Below are 18,362 nucleotides of genomic sequence, written 5' to 3'. Positions count from 1 at the left end.
TCTCTCTCTCTCTCTCTCTCTCTCTCTCTCTCTCTCTCTCTCTCTCTCTTTCTCTCTATTTCGTCGACACTTCGGTCGGTTCTCTCGACTCCGGCTGAAGTGGCGGACAATTTGATAATTGGATCTGCGGCACCGCCGTGATTTACGTGTACGAGGGTCCAGCTGACCATTCGAGCAGGGGGCACGCGATGCATCCACCCTCGAGTGCCAAAGTGGAGACGATCGCTGTGGAGATACGCGTCTTCTCTGCGCGAATTAACCGAAACTATGTTGCTACGACGGCTAGACGTTGTTTTACGGTCCTCGGCCAATTCCCATGATAGAGCGAATTGCCGCGACACATGTGCCACCCGATTGTATTAGGATTCGTCGATGGAAAAGGAATTATTGTTGATTTTCCTTTTTACGGAAATATTTCTTTCGCGACACCTGAAGAGGATCACATCGAACAACAAATAGTCCCTTAGATGCCAAGCCTTAACCCTTTGCAGTCCAGATTTTCTGTTTTTAGTACACTTTTGTCGAGGATCACTCGACATAGGAACGCAAAGGGTTAACGATACACGGACAAGAGTCTCGAATCTATTCTCGCCGCTCGAGCGATCCATGTAAGATAATCCTCGCGGCGCACCTCTGCCCGGTAACAAAGAGTCCAATAAAAAGTACAACAAATTCCACGAACTCGTGTTCTACAACATCGGGATGGAATACAATTAAAAATCGTGAAAGGGAGTGGCGTTTACTTCCACGCTTCTCGTCTAATGGAGAGGATACACTGCCTTTGAAGAAGGATCGAGTTTGCGGAACGCCTTTATTTGGTAGTCAAAACGGGAAGAACGAAATCCACCTTGCCTGAATAGTTTGCAATTGAAAATTCTAAACGTGACTCGTATCTTCCCTGTTCGTTTTAACACATTCGCGACCCGACAGAAATTTTACATTTCTAATACCGAGTACTGACGAAAATAATCAAATTCTGAAGCTGGACACTTTTAATAAAATTTATAGGAAGTATAATAAATATGTAACAAAATATATCTTTTCTGTAATTACTTTGGTATCGCTCCTTGTCGTGGATACGGCGATCAACGCGATAAAATGATGGGAACCTCAGTGAAAGAAATGATCGATCACGCGACAACGTTTCGATCGTAAAGATTGTCAGGGTTGGTGGGCACCCTTACTCGCGTCTCCCGCGAGTTTCCCCAAGTTCGGCTCAGGCCGGTCCCGAATAAACGAGGAAACAACTGCCAGGGAGTTTATTTCTCCGGAGCGAGTAGCGCGTTTTCATGATTCTTTTTTACGGTTAGCGCGATACGATGTACGTACTTGGGCCAACTTGTCAGAGTGGAGAGAAAGAGAAAAAGCTGGCGAGCGTGTCGGCAGCTTTCGCCTCGGCGGTAGGGAAAGCTTTACGAGGTTTTTTCGGGCACTTCGTCGTTTCATTTTACGGGTCGTCGCCTTCTCCTTGCGACGCGGATTTGATTCAACGTGAACGGCTCATCCGAAGGCTTGCCATCGAACCGCAGGCAATTTTCGCGCCGGTTCTTTTATATCCACTTCCGCTCGTGCGCTGCGATAATCGAGTTCTCATTATCGATGTCAGCAACAGCTTGCATTCCAGGAATTATCGAGCAATTTCTTCTCTTCGTTTGGTTGGGTTGCATCGTTGTTTAACGGATTAGACGCTTGTGTAAGTTATTATATGTACTTACTAGACGTACTAGTAGAATTTTTAATTCTTGTATTACTTGAATTACTCGTTAAAGGAAATTTCATTTTATTTAAGAACGAAGCCATGTATGAAAATACGTACAATGTAAATTTCGCTATTATTTAAAATTGCAAATCTACAAGAAAATGCCTCCAATGGAAATTCAATTCGAATCTAAATTCGAAGACACGTAAGAAAACATTTAAAATGGAAATTTAATTCCTACTCGAAATAGAAATTTTATTTTCACACGCTGTGTATTATTCATTACTCGGAATACAAATTTTACCCAACTTTTACCAGCGGCCAGACCTCTGCAAACACACGGAAGGAGTCGTCTCTTTTCTTAACGCGGCTCACCCCGTCTCTGTCCCGTGCAGAAAAGATTTATGCTCGGAGCAAGTAACCGCAAGAGACTGCAAGAGTAAAGCCACGTCGCGCTCTCGATCCTGGCTTTTTTCAGTCGAAAAATCCTCTTATGCAACAGATAACCATGTCGCACGCTTTTCGTCACCCCCTTTTCCATTTCTTTCTTTCCTACGGTCAACGGTATCGTTAGTTTCAGCCGGCCAGATAATATGGACACGCAAAGCCGCTTAGAGGTAACAATAAAAATAATCACGATGATAATAACGATAATAACGGTATAATTATTATCGACGTCGTCGTGGTTGGTGGTATTGAACAATTACGGGAATATGCGGTAAACGCGAGAGGCAGCAATCTTTCCGTATTGAAAACCGACACAATTGCTGATTAATAAATTATCGAATTTATTCGCCGAGTGTTATTTACATATAATGATTGATTTCCATACTTTTAATCGTCACCGATATGGAATCCGCGCAATTTACTCTTGATCCTGATGGTCTCCGCGCGCTCTAAAGTAAATTACTGTTTATTGCCATTCGTCGGTCGTCATTTTTTATTTAACCGTTGCGGTAATCAATTAACCGGCCCGTTTTAATCGCGCTTTCCGCGTTATTAATTTATTACCCGGGCCTGTATTAATAATATTTAATGTCGCCGAGGATATTAAATAACGATATTCAAATTCGCAGGCATCGCAGCGAAAGATGTGATTTAATGAGTCAACGACTTTCCTTTGACACTCTCGCTGTTTTCAGTAATACAGCTGTAATACAGTTCAAGATGCGCAAACATTCTCGGAATATATTACTAAAGAACTGAATATCAACACTTATAATACACACCTTTGTTTTATTAGGAACGGTACACATATGTTTTCCAGTTCTTAGATTATACGGGTTTAAGGATCTCGTTTCGCACAAAATGTAAGTACGTTACAAATAGCATAATTTTGTAATGCAAAAAAAAAAAACGAAATTTCAGAAAATACGTATGTCGTAGTTTGATTTGTAGTTTAAATACACAACTTGTCGTGAAAATTGATTACCATTTTGCAGTAAAAATATATTAATGTTAATACGTAATTTATACAAATTAATTTTTCTGAAAACTAATTGTATTCCTTCTAACTGCCTCTACATAGAGTCTACACACATAGATGCATACTCTACGTAGAGTCGACGAGCTTAATACTAAGTACGAAACCGTGGAAATCAAAGAAAGCAAACTCCCTTTGATTTCCAAAGTCTAAGGTTGACTCTGCCAAATAATTATTTCAACTAAATGGAAGCTAAATGGAAATCGCGACACGACGCGACCACGTAACTGGACTTACAAAGTCAGTTCCGTTTCCTCTGGTGCGCCTGATTCGAGAGAAAGACGATCAACGTCTCTAAACACCGCGACACAAAATAATTGAGTTCAAATTACGAAAGAAACTTTTGGGACAACCTAATATATTAATTTTAATTTTCTGACTGAATTAAATCAGAATCTTTATTTTAACCATTTACCTATTGAAATCACCCACCACAATTATCCAATGTAATTTATTATAAACACCAAGAATCTATCTTATATCTTATCTTATCCAGAAGATAATTCTATGTTTTTCGCAAATTTGAAATTGTGCTTTTGAGAAAAACGCGTTAAAGTAAATATTTACATATGCATTCGTTTGAATAATGTAGAGCTTCACCTTTGGATGGAAAATTGCATCGGAGCCAATGTGCGAATATGTAAGATGTATGAAACGGTGCGAAAAACGAAACGAGTTCGGTGTTGGATGAAGTTGCCAACGGAAGAACGTTTTACGCGTCCATTGTCGTTACATCGCCTTTGAGGCGTTTTAAATATTACACGTGCCCGTTCCCTAGCACCACTTTCTCGTTTCACGCGCGTAGAACAGTTTTTCTTAATTTCTTCCGGGACTTGTTCGCTAAGCCGAGCAGCGTAATATGAGAGATTGCGTTTAACTTCGTTAGGTCAGAGTATCCTTATTACTGGAATTTTCTTGCGTCTCTGAGAAGAGCATTTACGTTAACTCAACCGCGTGCATATTGCTTACCCTTTAGGAATATTTATCATTTACGTTGCAATTTATTTTGCAATATGTTTTACTGTTTATTAAAAAATCTTGAAATGAGATTATATAATTCGAATACGAAACAGAGACTACAGAATTCAAATATAAAGAATACGAAGCGATACTTTGGAGAGTTAAAAATTTAAGCTTGTCGACGTTGAACCAACGCGTGAAAGTTCTTCAATCTCGGAGAAATGGTACTGATCGCGAACAGAAAAGAAATAAACTGGGTAAGGGTGAGCGTTGAGAGTTAAAGTTACGTCTCTCGGTGAATCTCTCAGGATGGGGTGCTGGGTAATAACCTTTATCTGCGATAAAAGGCATCGACCTTACAATGATACAACTGCTAGAGGTGGCGGAGACGAAAGTCGTAGACGAGTTGTATACTTCCTCGTGTAATCTCGATTTTACTGTCCATCTTGAATGGTCCATCGGAACGTCGCGTGGAACAGCCACACAAAAAAATCTTAAGTGCGAAGAACATCTTTCGTTCACCGACTGAAAGTATGCGAATCGAATCGATTACACGGGGTGAGACAGCTAAACTGTTACAAAGCGATGATACCTAAAGTATCGTAGATATGAAAAAATCTTACAAGTATCTATATTTCTCAAGTAGAGTGACAGAAACGAGGTTCAGCGAACGAAATAGAGTAATCAGTGGTCGCGAGTTTGAACAGAAGCGAAGATACCCAAGGGTTGGCCTTTAATTTCCTCGAGAGGAAAATATATACACCGAAAGCTACGAATAACGCGAGCATTTTGCAAGTCCGGTTGACGAGTCGGCCTTTTAAAGCCTTTTCTTCCTCCTGTTTAGGCTATTAGATGGACGAGGGTAAGGGCGATTGTCGTCCAAAAGGGCAGCCATCCGCCCCCTCCGTTCTCCTCCAGCCGCGGACATTTCCTAGCAATTTCCTGACGCTGTTTTTCACGTGAACTTTTGAACCGTGTCCCCCGACGCGGCGCCTTTTCACTGTAAAATATCCGCTAAGTAGCCGCGGCAAGACTGGCCGATTATAAATGGCCACGAGCAAATACTAGGGTTTTGTGTCCAGATGCGTCCTGTATATTTAATGCGACCTGGACAACGACTCTTGGCGTTCTGGACGCTCGGTCTACGAAAGTGAGGCTTTCCAAAAATTAACGAGCTGTCAGAAGTCGAGTTTTCTCCGAAGCCACCATCCGGCTTCTGCTTTTAAGCGGCAATGATTATTGATGGGGTCAAGTAGGTTATTTCGGAACGAACAATGCTTACTTGATTAGCGAAAGAAATTTATTTTTCGAGAATAAACAACGAAGAAAAGCGAACTTGTTGAACAGGTCGAAGGGTATGTACCTAGAGGAATGACGTAGAAAGAATTCAGATAAATTCAAATATGAAAGAATTATTGTAATGAATTTTTTAAATTTGTTATATAATAGATAATCGTTTTCTTTATTTCTACTTGTTTTGTCTGTTTCTAAAGACATTTCTATGATCTAGCGATACTTAACGACATTTTCTTAAAGATATTCAATGTAGCTTCTTCTATTAATACAAAAAAAATCTAAATTAACATCGACGTCCATTAGTATCTGAAATCTAATAATAATTTACTTTCTCGTGACAGAAAGTGACCCCGCGTTAGTCGTTTCTTGACACGCGATTCGTGATTAGAGTTATTCCAGTCAGGTTGAAATATTCATCTCGGTTCCAAGAATCGCCCGATGAGATCGAAAAGAATAACAAGCCGCGGCACGGCGATGCGCTTTTAAATCTTGGTCGCATTATTGTTGCGCTGAAAAAGAGACAGGGTAGCTGGACATGTTTTCGTTAAATACGCCACTAAAACGCGAAAAGATCGTAAACTGGCACGACTGTTCTACTCGAATGCATGCACGGTTATCTCGCATCAGGCGCGGCGCGGTTCAGTTTATGGGGGAGCAAAATCTAAAAAGGACAGTGTGCGTAGTTTTGCCGGAACGATGTAACCGGTAAACTGTATTTTACAGCAGTTACCGAACAACCGCGTGCCCCTAGGAAATATTCAGCGATGAATGCCGAACGAGAGGGCCACCGTTTCAACGTCGATACCATCGTCCCGTTCATCGAATAAGGAAGCAATTCTCGATACAATTCCTCGAATTATTTCATTCAACCGGTCGGCAACAAATTTTCATTTAATAATACGTTTAATCGCGAGGCAGAAGTCAACGACTCCAGATCGATTCGATCAACACGCGTTACAACAATTTAATTACTCTTGATGTTACGTAAATAAATCGTAATTTAAATTCGAATTCCAGAAAACGCACTTCGTCCCGGTACTTGCAATAATCGTCATTTGTCATTTTACAGAATTTGAGAGACCGACGTTGGATATACCAAGGACCTTCGGAAGCTCCTACTGTCTTAGCTACTCGATTCTACATTTTCATCCTAAATTTACATCAATCTGCGCCTCACCGAAAGCGTTTCTCAGGTACCAAGCGTTACCACGAACCGACCAACGTCACGGGTAGGTAGCAGTCATTTCGGTCGCGAGATTTGGTAGAAAAAAATTGGTCGACGCGCTGGATACCTGGAATTGGTCGAATCAGTCGACCGGCAAACGAATGAATCGGGTCGAGCTCCCTTTCCAGTAATCCGACCAGCCGATTTGTTTTCTCTTACAGTCGTACGCGCAGAGGTTGTATTCGTGCCCGTTTATTCGCATGAAATTCATCGAACGTTACGCGCATAATAAGTATACCGTTTCAATGTACGCGAAGCTGGAACCTGGAAACCGGCGGTGGCGAAACACGGCCAACAGTTTTGCCGCGTGGGCGGCGATTCCCGCGAAATTCGCGGACAACACTTTGACCGCTGTTTAAGCAGGCGGCTGGCGCCACCTGTCGACGCGCGCTCGTACCGAGCGTCCGTCGCGCATATGCTTTGCGCAGAAAAATTTGGTAAGTGGCAAAGGTCGGTAACGGGGATTCCTAACGAGATCGATAGCGCGAAGAAGCCGTTGAACGTTCGCAACGAAATTTCGCGTTGTGTGTACGAAGAAGGCCCGAACGTAGAAAAAAAAAAAATGAAACGAGGCGAAAAAGTTGAGAAAAAATGAAAAATTCAAAAAATATCGATAAAAAATGGCAAAAATTCCGCACTCGCGAGCGACACTGTTTTTTAGTGAACATTTTTTCGGGCACGCCCGCGAGCTATCTCCTTTCGTGACTGTTTGTTCGCCGGGTTGCAGCCTGTAGGCGTGCATTGACCGCCCCTCTCTGTGTTTGCAACGCTGCATTCCGAAACGGAATGTCGCGATTGATGATATTGTTGCGCTCTAAACAAATATCGAGGACATCGTCTGGGTCTGTCCGACGTATTTGTCTGTCTGTAGGAGCTGCTAATAAAGTTCTTTATCGTCGTAAATTAGAAAAAGTTCGGAGACAAACTGCACATCATTTTAGATCATTCCAGACTGGTTGCATCCTTTGATAATCTTCATTGAAAGGAATATATAGTGTTAATTAAGGTTTAATATCCTTTGATATCTTGTTGTAGGACAATATTTTATTATGTAATATTCTATTATGTAATATTCCATTACATTTATTACATTCATAAAATTTAAGTATTTCTGTATTTATCCTGATAAAATACCACAACAATTGACATAATAATGATCAACTGCAATTGTTTCTTCCACATATTCATTATTACCCATCTTGATTCCATTCCGTTACAAAATTTTGAACAGGTACATGTACAATTTGGTAGCATAATGGATACGAGCCTAAACATCGTTTCACGGTTAATAGAATCAGAGAAAATGTTACGGACAATCATTAATGTATGTACATATCCGTTATGAATACTGTACAGGCTGCTGGCGGGTTTCACGTGATATTGGAATTGGGTATGAAAACCCGTTAGAATACAATAGAATGATCCGTCTATTATCTAAACATAGTATCAAAGAGCTCGTCAGCGGAATCAAAGCTAAATTTTCTGATGGCTACTGGCAAATTAGTCACGAAATGCACCGAATTACGAGCCTAACGTTGATGGTGCTTTTGGTTGCTCTTTGTTCGAAGAGCAAGATGGCCTTCCAAAATGGCCACTTTGTGGACTTATGGGAGAGAAAAATTAATAGAAAATTGAAAAAAAATTAATTAAATTAATCAGAGAATTAAAGAAATAGAAGTAAAGAGTACTATATTATAACTATATTATAACTGTACGTTTAAATTTAATACGACCGCAAAGGTTTAAGAGATTAGTCGCAAAGAATGTTTGAAATTGCAAATGTAATATTTCAAATATGATATTTGATCCTGAAATGGAGCCTAGACGGCAGTTCCAGAGTGGTGGAAGTCAAAATCAGAAAGAAAGAATTAGTCGAGGAAAGGGGGTGAAAAAACGACGCCAACGGGGGTCGAAGGAACGACAGAAAAGTCTGGATAGCAAGGGAAAGAAAGGGCGACAACAAGAAAAGACCAAAAGAAGAGTAGGAGAGAGACGGGGAACCGACAGTTCCCTTTTAATTGAAAACTCAAGTGCCCTCGCGATCTTAATTAAGGGTTGGAAATTTTCAGCTCGATCGATTGGATAAACGAGAAAGACTGGACCCTATCGGTTGCTCCGCACTCGACCAATGGTCACTCGCACAGCATGCACTTTACACGGCTATTTTTTCCTCCCTCTTCCTTCCACCCCCTCTGTTTCTCGCCATCGTCGTGTTTCCCCGTTTCATCGTCAGCTCTGTCTGTTCTCCATCTTTCGCGAGGGATGCCTCGGCACGTATGGAGAGATTTCAATGCCTAATTCGGCCATGAGTCAGGTCATAAGTCAAGTCAAGTTAGGCACTGTTCTAAATATTTTATAGTAATCATTTTGAAAATGGAAGACTAGTTGTAATTCAATTCTGAAGGATTATTCAAAAGAGGATTTATTGGGTGGTCCGGAAAGTCCGTGTCGATTTTTGGTAGGCGGTACAGGTCTGAATAAGTCTGAATCTGAAAGGTTGTGGAACAAAATGGCACCTATGTAATTCAATAAATACATGTATATATATATTATATGCCTTTGAATTTTTCTTAGAAATTGCCACGAACTTTCTGGACAACCTAATAGAATTTTGTTTTTCTTCATGGTGGACACTTAAACGATATATTTATTCGCCTTTCATTCCAATTATGTGTGCTTTCCGTACCATTTATGCTTGTTCATTTATGAAGTAGTAAAGTTAAAGATATTAAAAAAGAAGCTATATTTTCTAAATAATGATGCTAACATTCAACATTCCCTGTAGTCACCACTGAAATATTACTCAGAAACCTACAAAGGAGACCGCAAAGGAGAATTGCTCTCCAAGAAGATGACTCTTTTTATTGTCTCTCTGCAGACATTCCTATCGTTTCTCCCGCACCCTCTGATGTCTCTTTCCTGCCAATTTTCTCCTCATCCCTCCTCCCACCTCCGATCCCACCGTTCAACCCCCAGCGACAATACTATCCGGCGGATTCTCAGTTTCGGGGGCGCTCGATCGGGCACCGGTCGCGCCGATATCGAGGAATGCTTGTCAGCCTGGAGGACTCGCGACCGGTCGGGTAATATTCTATTGCGATGGAGCTCGGTCGCGACTTTTTCATCAGCTTCTACGCGGCGAGCCGCGAAAATTGAAATTCCTCCGCGCCACTTTTGCCAGCCGCCCGCCACTTCACCCCGTTTCCGAATTCTCTAACGACGCCGCGGTCTCTCGCGTCGAAATTCGCTCAGCGCGTATCCAATCTGCCGTTCGTGATTGCTGGGAATCCGCGTGATATTCAAGAAACATTGGCCCGCGAGGGGGCGGACGGGACACCGCGGCCTGGTTTCCTTCCGTACAATAACCGATAATACTCGAAACGTCGCCGAAATTTCGAACTGTTACGCTCTTTGTAATCATTCAGAATCAACAAATTAGATCGAAGGAGATAATCATTCGATGAGTGTAATTTTGAAGGAGAATACTGGCATTCGTTAGTTACATAATAACGCGTTACTTTCTTCTTAGCCCTCTAGAGTCACCTAATACTACCACTTGGTTCAAAATAAACGTGATCCGTTCACAAATAATGCCTAGCGTCTTCAAGAGTACCAGAGCCTTTAAATTCCATAATCCCTCCAGAATCCCTCGACTCTCCCGTTAACCACTCCGTTATATTCTTTCGACTTTCTCTTCTCTTCCTTTCCCTCATAGCCGAATCCACCACGAAGGGTGGCAACCAACAAACACCCTGGTAACAGATAGATGCTCTGATTCACCATTATCCGGCAGTCCAAACAGAGCAAAGCGTCTTCCACCATCGAACGGTCCACCGTAGCCGGGGTCGCTTGTAAAAAGCGCATAATTTAAAAACACCGATCGGCGTAACCGCTAGGCGAGGCGTTCGTCGAAAAAAGAGCACAGCGTCGCGTTATCAGTCGAACGGCGGTCGGGCCGCGATAGCGGCGGCGAAGGTAGCCGAGGGCGAACCGGAGGGATGACGCGTAATCGCGAAACTGGAGAGGTGGGTGGCATTTTTGGCGAACTGCGGGGCAAACCATGGCGGTATCGGCACGGGTTGCCGGACGGTAACCCTCGCGCAATGCCAATTTTTGTACACGCACGAGCCCCGACAGGGCTGGTCCGCGTGCCGCGCTGGTGCCCACCCACGCACACGCACGCGGGCACAACTGTCCGATAATACTGCACGATGACCATGGGACACGGAGCTGATTGGGGTGTGCAGGCTAGCTACGCAGTTTAATTTATGTTGCATCACCAGCCAGTCGTAGCCGCATCAACTCCTATAACGTCGATTTCGGCTCGCGAAAATCCACCTTTATCCGGTGTCTTCGCTGGTTCCGGTTCGCGTTTAGCTGCGGAGAGAACTACCGGGTTGTCTATGCGCGAGACGTGTTCTGTGTGCGTGTGTGTACGTGTGCGTGGGTGCCCGTGAGCGCGAGTACACACCAACCTGGGCATACGCGAGGCACCAGCGAACGCACGTCCAGCCACCAGGTTCGTAGTCGGCCATATTTGTTAGGCGCGTCTGCGAGACGGATAATCGATCTTGCGGTTGATCCGAATTGTAGGCGGGTAGGTGACGTTTATTGGTTTACTGTAACGCCGATCGACGCTGGTCGAATGTTTCGCGGTGCCTACCTGACGGCGCTTTCCCTCTTACCTGAGGTTTCTTAGTATGGAGGGATTCACTCGCGCGGGTTCAAAAGTGTGTATCGGTCTGTAGAAATATTTGGAGAGCACATTATTTGCCGAGGAGTTCTTATACAGGAAAAAAGAATTAATCAGAAGGAATTTTCAAACGGGATGGTATATTAACCGATGATTTATTTGCAATGTTTTTGTCAGTGTTGGTTCAGACCGTCATTGTCGGTAGAAACAGTTTGTTCGACGAACAAGTGGAACTTGGAAATGAGGAGATAAAATAGTGGTACTATTTTGATTTTATAGCGACTGTTGATTTAAAAATAGTTTGACGTTTTAGAAAAATAATAGCGAAGCATCGCTATTCATCTATTCTTCAAAAAGTTCGCAAATATTTTAGTAAATAAACCTATAATACGTCCATTGGATAAATTATTTATTCCGTTTGAATGTTTCAGAATTTTTAAATGTCGTCGCGGGTCTATACAATTTGAATAAGCACATGTTTGTATTTCCATAATATACAATGAAGACCAGTACGTAATTCACTTGCAATACAGAAAATGGTATTTTAGTTGAATATACACGATTTTCATATTTCCGTTTATAAAATAACTGTTACGCGTTTCAATGAATATTATATACTCCAACAGGTATTGTAACACTCTGCGTAGTGTTTTTTATACTCTTAATACGCAATTGCTTTCGGTTATTGCTATGTGGATTGGTCCGATCGAGAATTTACATGCAAACGTTCTGCCTATTATTATTCGTGGCACTACCATCGTGTTACTAAAAAAAAAGCGACGATGCACTCCACTTAAATAATAAATCCTTTTGAGTATTTTTACGTGTTCGATAAGCACATATGTCTTTTGTGTAAATCTTATCCGAGTTTTTCTTAGATGTAATCTCACTTTAAAGAATCTCGCTCCATCGAATCGTTGTAAACACGACGATTGATGGGTTGTTACGTCAATAGAGGAAATAACTATGACTATAAATGTGTGAAATTCCTGTGGGAGTTTTTAGATGTTCATTTCTAGATTAATCTAGATTCATAATTCATCTAGTAAAAATATTCTGCACTAAAAAATTGATAAAGAGCAAACGAATTACTTATGATAATCTTTTATCACATTCAGAATCTCTTAACTGATACTCGATATAACGATGATACATATTTACGCAGATGATCGAGATACCGTAGGATTTATCGATACACTTTAGTATCTGTTTGAAATCACCTTTTCAAAGATTACGTCGATAACATTCTTACCAAGAAAAAAAAAAGTAGGTTGAATCGATGGTTTCGTTTAGTTTTTTAATTAAAGGTAACATGAGTCATTCCATGTTTATGTCAATGCAGTTTTATCGTAAGGGATTAGTCCTGTTTCAATGAACGAAGAATGTTATTATTAACTTTATATTCTATTACAAAGATTGCTGTTTCATGTATGGTTTTTATGATTATTTCAATTTTAATTTCGCAACTTCATTTCACACCCTTGAAACCTAAACCTAAACCCTTGAACCTAGAAAGTTGAAATTTTGCACAGAGGTTTCCTTTATGATGTATACAAGGCACAGTTAGTCTTAAATATAACACCATCGACAGGGGATGATTCTTTGCTTGAAAACGAATCGAAAATGAAGAATGATATTTTTTCATAGGAAGCTTCGTTTTCGTAAAAATAAATCGAAAGGTTTGGCTAACCGTGTCTGACCACGACTGGTCAGTTCTACTGATTCTGGCATTGTGTTATGTCCCATACCTCTTCTATGCAAACTGACACTAACGTAACAGAAGCAACATTATCTTAATGCTCAACATTTCAATGCTCTTCGATAGAATTAATCAAACACCTATTTCAGCATTTGAAAAAATTCAACCCCTGAAGGTGTGAAAAGGGGTTGTATATAATAAGAATAGTATTCCACGCGGGTGAAACCGCGGGGTACAGCTAGTCCAATATAAACACCTGCAAGATGAATTGTGCCATGATTCGATTAAAACACTGCCTACACACGCTAATTAATAGCCCATGTTAGGGGCGCGAAATTTTTGCCCCAAGCCCTTCCAGAGTGGCGCGGCCCTTCGTTATCAAATATACTCTTGAGACAAAGCATTCTGCTTATTGCCACGTGAATGCGGCAAGATCAAACGGCTGATAAATAAAGGAGCGTCAAACTGGAGGCATCGGGTAGACCAGCCGGCACGGAAACGGAATCCGGGAACGAGGAGGAAAAGCTAATTAGCGCGGATCGAGGCATCGGTTGATAAATGAACGGTCAATATTTGATTTAAGGACGCCGTCTCCACCCCTTCGTGGCTTTTTATTTTCATTCTTCGTACATCATCGAGTTCCTTGAGTCAACGTCAACGTCTCGACGAAGTGGCCTCGAGAAACTTATGCGTGATCGGCCGAATATCTCAGCGGTATTTGCACGAGCAACCTCGACTCCGAGATAGACGATGATTAATGGCCCTCCTTCGAGGTTTATCGACAATCTGTCCACCCCGTTCCCCGTTTGATCACTTTTCGAAAATTCGATATCGATGGAACCGTATTTGGAGGTACTCGGTAAATAATATTCAACTGGGGGGCATGTAAAGAATAAATTTAGACATTCTTTTGTCCTTATTTATTAGAAGGTGTCCCATGTATTTATATTTATACCTCCTGGTGTGACGAACAGTTGAGGTTTAAAAGAATATTTGTTTTTAAAAATTATCATGAATTTTACTCAATGATCTATAGTTGAAGGTCATTCAAGGTTACACAGGCTGACTGTAACAGAAATTAAATTTCAGAAGAAAAATTCTTAATCATACGAATTTAAGAAAGGAAAGATTGAAAAATATGAAACTACTGAATACATGTATCCGCAACGGCTCAAACGGTTGATAAATTCGTTACACAGAGTTGCCTCGAAGTACATTTAGTAACCGAAAGTTTTTGCCGTTTCAAAATTAATCGAGTTACTCGAAATTAACGGTAATGGTCTCTCGTAATCCGTTGGATTTTGCGCAGTTGAAAAGTTGTCTATCCAAATTTCGACCTGCGTTGAATTCTAAACAGTTGCTGTAACTTTTAGCGTCTAGAACTTTCGTTCACTCTCAATATATAAAAACGTTTACCAATGTTTTCGTAATCACGTATTAGATGCTATTTGAATGAATTTCTATTGGAAAATAAAACAAGCGTAATTAAAATTACGCATTGAACTTCAAAATTCTCCTGAATAAATTTAAATAATTCGTCTGAAATCCATCGTTTCCATTATGATACAGCATCTTGATATTGATATTTTATTATTCGAGTGTTTCTGCATTCTTCAATTTATCAATTATACGATCGTCCTCTCTATTATCAAACTTATCTCCTCGAATCAAACAACTTCACCTTGAACAGTACTTCCGTTACATCAAAGACAACAGGGATATATAGATATCGCTCAAATGCTTCACTCTTAAACAGTAAATATTTCTATATCAATAAGACGATAAACTTTACGTGCGATGTTTGGATCATCGTTCAGTTATTCAGATACACAATCCCCCCAATTACTTTAAGTCCGGCAAGAAGCAATAAAACACCTCGATAACACCGAAAAGTGAATTATTTCGTCGATAAAGTGTGTTATTTAAATACAGAGGAATGCGGTTAATCAATTTTGCTTAACGGAGCTGCTGCATCATGGGGACTTTGACGCGTTGCCTTATTTGCAGATAAATCCGCGTTGATCGTATTTATTTCTTCGTTGGTAGTTGACTCAGACGCCTGAGACCATAAGGCACCATACAAATACACGGTAACTCTATCCGATAATAGTCGGTCGGGCAATTAAGATGGCCGCCATAAGAATCAATTAAACGTAAGTGGCTGACCAACCCAGATCGGGTTGCGTATTTACGATCCGAAATTATGCCTTCTCGTTGGTCGATCTCCCATTATGTGGCGTACGATTTCTTTAGATTGTCCCTTTAATGACAAAACTTCATCCGAACACCTGTTTCCTGCACACGTGCGCGATCCTGAACTCAGCTCAAAGCACTTCTAATTCGATTAGTACTCGTTCGAGATTCTGTTGATGAGGAACCATTATTATGGGGTTGCCAAGGGTGGGCTTTAAGTGATGGATATTTGTGACGATAGTTTGGTTTCTTATATTGGATTCGTATTATGGCTCCAAGTTCAAAAGGCAAAATTCTCGCGTCATTAAAATAGTCGATAGATAAATTCCAGCAAAATTGATTCATCCGGCATAGCGTTAATCGACGCACGGCCAGCTGTGTAAATATATTTTTCCTCGTAGCGCACTCGCTTACCTCTTCATGTTAATTACATCGCGCTCGAAGAGAGCGTTAACAAAAATATTCCGCCGGTTGTCGACTGTTCGAGTTGAATGATTCCATTAACGCCAGCACATTTCAATTTCCATTCATTCGAGTGTCAATTAATTGCTTACGTACTTCCGGCGGCAACATAATTTCACCGTAGGTATTACGTTCGACACGAGACCGAAATTGTTTTCGATGATCGTTTAAAGGTTTGCGTATTTTCCAGGTTCAACACGGGCCCGGCCACTGTAAATATGACGTGTATCGTCATCAATCGGTGACCTTGGTAATTAATCACCGTGTTAATCGAAACGTTTGCTTAATAAGCACACCGGGGAAAAACGGGAACGCGATTCATTTAGCAATTATTTTACGCGATTCACGCGCAAAATTCAGTGAAATGTGTCATGAAACAAGTACACACACGCCGGTGCGGTTAACGGAGTGGAAAATTTCGGAACGAGTGGTGGTCGTGAGTAATTTAGGTAATTTCATGACTAATTGGAGGTCAACGAAAGAAGCAAACCGATGAGAACGATTAATAAACGATCGACCGTTCGCGTTATCGAGAGGAGACGGTCTGATTCGCTCTGAGCGATAATGCATTGGTTACTTTCGGAAAAGACTCGTCAAGATGACTTTTAATCAGACACTTTCTAATCGAATGATTAGTAATATAATCTGACAGGATGATCCGACACTCATTTATATTTAATTATATAAATCACGTTAAAGCTACGAACTTTTTAAATTAAAATTCTTAATGTCGACTGAAATTGAAAAGTCAACTATTCGCTACACAGGAAAATCGTATAATATCCTTTTCGTAGAAAATTTGTTCATCTTTAGTTTCAATTATAACTACGTCCTCAGTAAACACATTAGTTTTCGAAATACACAGGAAAACCTTTAGACCTTATCTGGAACTGTAGAACTCGTCACGTATTATTCGTAAAAAATTAATATAAGTCTTTGCAAAAACCTCCCGGATAAGTATAATATTTTATGGTCAAATTTTGAACCGCACTAATCGCATTTTTACATACGTCGAACACCAAACCGTTGAGTGTTTCGCGCGAATGCTCGCATCCCTCGAGAAGTATGTGGAAGTAGGTTTTTCATCCCTTTGTCGACCCGGTTTCTCACGGTCAGAGGTGGTCACGGAACGAGTTTCCGCAAGGGTATAAAAACGAGGAGTGGTTATTAAATATACCTCGAAGGGTGACCAGAGAAAACGTGTCCGTTACCTCTTCGTTAATCGTTCCGTGTTACTCTGTTTCTACACGATTCCGTTGTCGGTCGACCTTTTTAGCAACGTCGGTTCACCGCACATTTTCTGACACTTGTGTTTATTCTCAATTTAAGTTACCAGTGACAAACTCTCACACAGATGAAAAATTTCAAGCGTCGAAGAAACGATGAGAAACTTTTTGTTCGTTATTTGGTGAATAGAAATTGTAGTCGAACCCCAATCATTTTTATGATGTTTAAGTCTGAGGACAAAGTTCATAATCGTATAACTTGTAGAAAATTGCTAGAAAGTTAGATACTTTTTTTTTTATTATTTATAAATAGCGTGGAATATTTAACGCGTATACTTGCACGTTGTCTGTGAATAATCGTATCCTGTTGACAGATACGAGAAACTTTACAACTTGAATTTTTCCCGGCCCGTCAATTTCGGATTTTAATCTCGTACGACCCGATGGACCCAGGTGGCGGCCAGGTGACAAGAATTACCGGTGCCGATGCGCCCCGAGTTCTTTAGGCCGCGATTTCTACGCTTCTTCTCTGCCGACAATTTTCCCGCTGGCAATTTTCACTTGGCAATACGCACGAGTGCAACGCAAATATGGTGAAATTCTGTAAAATGTCTGCCGCGGTAGATGCGTTTTCCGATGACCAGCGTTCGAGAGGGTTCGGGGGTGGATCGTTCCGCTAACCATTGGACGAACGCGTCCCTTCTACTGGGTATAATGCGAACGCGATGGACTTAATATTCTGGTAAGTCAATTTAGTTTCGAAGTATGAAATACGCGTTTTTCTTTAGACTGAAATTAAAATTTGAATGAGCAAGACAGCGTCTCGCAGGAGAATAGCGAACGCGGTAGTTTCTCGTAATTTATTTCTTGGCCAGGTGAACGTCTAATTGATGCATTATTTAATAATTTTCACTTCGAAGGATAATAGAAATTTTGTAGTTATTAATTTCTGCATATATAATTCGCGTAAAAAGACATCTAATGTTTAGCAATGTCAACAAATTTAAAGTATACAGTTTACTAAATTTAGAGAATACGACGTTTGTTCATGATACCGTTAATAATCATAAGAATTAAATAAATGGAATCTATTTTCGTTATTGATACTATCTTATATTTCTTTTATGTGTTCTGGAAAATTTGGAAAATTGATGAACGTTAGAAGGAAGTTTCTCTTTGCAGCCTAGAAAGTCAAACAACGTTAATTTCACTTGCTTCCAAGGTGGTTCGAAAGTGCCAAACGAGCATTTACTTGATTACTCGCTGAAACTAATCGCGTGTGAGTGCTAATAGTCGCAGTAAAGGGTTTTGATTACCAGAGGTCCAGTTAGCCCACGAGTCGATCAATTGAAAAACCAACTACCGGTGATAGACAGTTTAGGACAGAAAACGGCATTAATTGTTTCCCGGTAAAACGACCAATCGG

The 18,362-nt window shown here is 40.8% G+C and overlaps 1 long non-coding RNA gene across 1 annotated transcript in view; it reads left to right on the top strand.

Moving 5' to 3' along the window:
* The window catches only part of LOC128879279 (uncharacterized), a 12,769-nt gene extending 5,146 nt beyond the window's left edge, over positions 1 to 7,623 (top strand). The window contains exon 3 of the long non-coding RNA XR_008457592.1: positions 6,508 to 7,623. This is a non-coding gene — a long non-coding RNA (uncharacterized LOC128879279). The remainder of the gene's footprint in view (positions 1 to 6,507) is intronic.
* Positions 7,624 to 18,362: the final 10,739 nt, after the last annotated feature.

Source organism: Hylaeus volcanicus, chromosome 7 (assembly GCF_026283585.1).
Source record: "Hylaeus volcanicus isolate JK05 chromosome 7, UHH_iyHylVolc1.0_haploid, whole genome shotgun sequence".
NCBI classification, from domain to species: Eukaryota; Metazoa; Arthropoda; class Insecta; order Hymenoptera; family Colletidae; genus Hylaeus; species Hylaeus volcanicus.
The sequence above is the reverse complement of the archived record's forward strand: the minus strand, read 5'-3'. Positions and strand labels throughout refer to the sequence as shown.